This window comes from Mus musculus, chromosome 12 (genome assembly GCF_000001635.26).
Source record: "Mus musculus strain C57BL/6J chromosome 12, GRCm38.p6 C57BL/6J".
NCBI classification, from domain to species: domain Eukaryota; kingdom Metazoa; phylum Chordata; class Mammalia; order Rodentia; family Muridae; genus Mus; species Mus musculus.
The window spans coordinates 71,751,004-71,754,872 of NC_000078.6; the positions used below are offsets into that span (position 1 = coordinate 71,751,004).

Consider the following 3,869-nt stretch of genomic DNA (forward strand, 5'->3'; position numbering starts at 1 on the left):
TTTTCTTGGTTCTGGTATGTGTTGTGATTGTTTCTGCCAAATGCAGGCTACCTTATTTTGAGACATGAAACTAGTATTGTTCAGATCCTGGAGCCTCAGAACTCACTGCTCCAACCAAGGAACAATGAAGAACAAGACCCCTCTCTCAGGTATGTCAATCAGTATAACCTCATTCCGAGGACACCAAATTTGGGGTCAGACATGAGTATGTTGGCACAATTTTATCCAGCAAAATGAAAAGATTTTCTTGAAACCTTTAAGGAAAAAAGAAAACATTTTTTTGAGAAAATAATAAATACATTCTTTTTTTCCCCTTCTATGTGTCATGGATAATAAAGACAGCCATCCCACAGGAAGCTAACACCACATAAAAGCAGTGGCCATAAGTAGAAAGAGAGGAAGAAATTGTTGGCATTGTTCAACTGATGAATCTAATCAACCCGAACCTACATTCCCAATGGGCTATCCCATCACATAAAGTGTCATTCCTCAGGCATCTTGATTTGACACAGGGTCTTTCACTGGCTTGGAACCAACCAAGTAAGCTATCCAACTAACCAACTAAGCAATCCAACTAACCAAGTACGCTATCCAACTAACCAAGTAAGCTCTCCTGCCTGGCTGTCAAGTCCCAGAGTTTTACTTGTGTCTGCTTTCTTAGAACTGAGATTTTAAATATGTGCCACCATGCCTGGCTTTTAAAAAAAATGAGTTCTGAGGGTTGAACCCAGGTCCTCATGCTAGCAAGGCAGATACTTTACCACCTGAGCCATCTCCCAGTCCCCATGACATGACCTTCTGTTGTTTGGGTAAGTCTCGGTTTTCCTAATTATGCATAACCGAAATCCTTGCTGCTGACTTACCCAACTGGGCTCTAAGATTTGAATTTAATGTAGATCAACCTTGTCATCCTCTTCTCATTCCATTCTTCCAAATTATCATCCTCGTGGCCCTAGAAACCATTTATGTGTTAACAGTCCAGTATTTAGCTGCTGACCTGGCACTTTCTCCCACACTGGTGAGTATAGCTCAAAGTCTTACCCAAAACATCCAACATTACCTATGCCTCCCACCAAGTCTCCACATAATATGCAATCTGTTTCTCCTGCAGGGATTCCTGGCTCAATGAATGAAGCCCACAGAAATCTAGGGGTCCCTTTGTGTCTTCCCTTTCCTACCCCATTCTGTCAACACGGATCCTGCCATTACTAACTCCTATATGGATGCTAATTCACCAACTTCCATATAACTCCACCTTAATCCAAATCTCCCACAGCTCTGCCTGGAATATACAATAGAAAAATAGCTTTAAAAGAGGATTTTTAAATTCAACAAAAAAGAAATGTTAGATGTTTAAGACTATCGACTCAACAATTACTCCGATGACTCCATACCCCCTAAACTAAGTATATGAGAAGCAAAACAAAAGTATCTTGAGTGTTTCAGTAGCTTCACCTGACATTACCTGTTGTCAATGATGGCATTTTGCAAAGAAAGTACTTAAATAAAATAGATTTTAAGCAGAACTGGCAAAAACTAGAGAACTGGTACAGCCTGGTCATTGGGAGACTAGTGTGGCTTTAGAGGAAATGATTGTTCAAGATGAGAAATTTGCAGTTCTCCTTGCCTGAAACAGGCTCCAGGGACCAGAAGGCAAGCTGCACATTAGCAATGGCTAGAAACAAGGCTTTAAGGAGATGCAGAGGCAGCATCCATGGAAAATCTGAGATGAGCAAGAGTTCCCAGCAAGGAAACCATGCAGAGCTGTCTCTGTGCAAGCCCCTGCCATGTTCAGTCACAGCAAACCCAGAGCTTTCAGGGTTGTCGGCAAATGGAGGCAAAGAAGTATTGTGTTTCTACTCTAAGTGGGAGGGGGTAGGAGCGTGAGCAAAGAGTGTGAAATACGGTTGATATTGCCAGATAGTTCACACATCCAGGTGGCGATCCAGCAGGGCAGCTCCAGATTGTTTGTACCTGGAAGCTATCCAGCTAAAAAGTGGAGGAAAGCTTAGATTTGGGGCCCTGAAACCTTGGCTTCATTCCTGGCTCAGAAAGGTTTGTATTTCTAAGGAAGGTCACGCCTGTTGCATGGGTTCAATTTAAGGTTCACTTTGGAGATGAGGTGAACATTTGCTTAGGCTTAGTGCCCTGTGCAAAATGCTCTTACCTGTCTCTGCTCACCGATTACAGGGTCTTATCTGCCATCTCTCTCTCTCTCTCTCTCTCTCTCTCTCTCTCTCTCTCTCTCTCGTGTGTGTGTGTGTGTGTGTGTGTGTGTGTGTGTTTCTGTCTTTCTCTCTGTGTCTCTTCCTATCTGTCTGTGCCTCTTCCTATCTATCTCTCTGTGTCTCTTTCTATGAGAGGCAGACAGACAAAAACAAATAGACAGACAGAGGCAGAGAGATAAAGAGACACAGGATAATACTGAATAAACATGAAGGTGAAGGTTGGAGGCACTCCTGCACAAATCATCCTGCCAAGGACTGCTGCCAGCAATCACAGAGGCCAAGAGGAAAGCACAGGACAGAGTCTCCCCATAGCCTCCAGCAAAAGTTAATGCTGAGGGCACCCCAATTCTAGTTACTAGTCTCCCAAACTGTAAGAGAATACATTTTAACTGGGCTAAGCCCTACGTCTCGGCCCTTTGTTAGAGCATTTCTTCATTCGTCTGAATGGAAACATTCAAATTCCTTGATGTTCAGCGAGACCTTTCCGAAGGATTTTACCCAAAGGAAGGCTTGCTTCGGACACTCCGTGCCTAAAATGATGCACGGTAGAGTATGAAGAGATCCTTTGATGACCTGATACAGTGTTAGCCTCACACAGCACAGCGTTTGTTCAGCAGTACGTATGGGGTACTGTTTCATGAGTGGGCACAGAGAAATCTTGGAAAGCTAATTGTCAAAGTTAGATTTTCTAATGCTGAGATAAAGGGCAAGACCAAAACCAACTTGGGGAGGAGACGTTTATTTTGCTTTTGCTTTTGAAAGATGTATTTGACAATTTTTGAAAATCACTTGTGGAATAAAGGTATGCAAAGACACTTTCACCGGGACGAGATGGGACTGGCTCTGAATCTCTTATAATCTTCTTCACAGAAGAATGCAATTTCTGTTTCACTGATATTTATTCCTGAGTCCTTTGGCCTTGTCTTCCTTTACTTTGCCTTGTGAGCTTGATGAAGAATCTTTAGTGTATCATATTTGTAATTTGTGAGTGGTGGCAGCAGGGTGGTCCTCACAAGGACATCTTGCTTTAGGAATCGTATAAATTCCTACATAGTTTGAGGCAAATTAACTCCATGATCTACTATAGGTTTGAAATTTTGACGCTCAAATGAATGGATGAGGTGAACTGTAGTGGTAGCCTCCTCAGCAGCCATACGGAAAGATACCAGCATTGACTGTCAGCTCTTTTCTTGATGACAGTCATTCTGACTAAAGTGAGAAGTGAGTCCCAGGAATCAAACTCATATGTTTAGGCTTGGTGGCAAGTGCCTTGACTTGCTGGGCCAGCTCCATTCCTGCTCCCAGCATGCCCTGCGGCTCCTCCTCCAGAAATGGGTTTATTTTTATCTTACACTCTCCATCATGGAGGGAAATCGGGACAGGAATTCAAACAGGGCAGGAACCTTGGGTCAGAAACTGATGCAGAGGCCATAGAGGAACACTTAATCCTCATGGCTCCCTCAGCCTGCTTCCTTATATCACCCAGGAGCACCTGCTCAGGCACGGCACCACCCACAGTAAGCTGGGCCCTCCTGTGCTGGTAATGAATTGAGAAAATGCACCACGGGCTTTCTCACAGACGAATCTGACGTAGCATTTTCTCAAGTGAGGTTCACTTTTCCAGAATGTCTGTAGCTCGTG

General features: G+C 43.6%; 1 pseudogene; it reads right to left on the minus strand.

Moving 5' to 3' along the window:
• Positions 1 to 3,046: 3,046 nt before the first annotated feature.
• Gm47555 lies at positions 3,047 to 3,382 on the minus strand (annotated as a pseudogene).
• Positions 3,383 to 3,869: the final 487 nt, after the last annotated feature.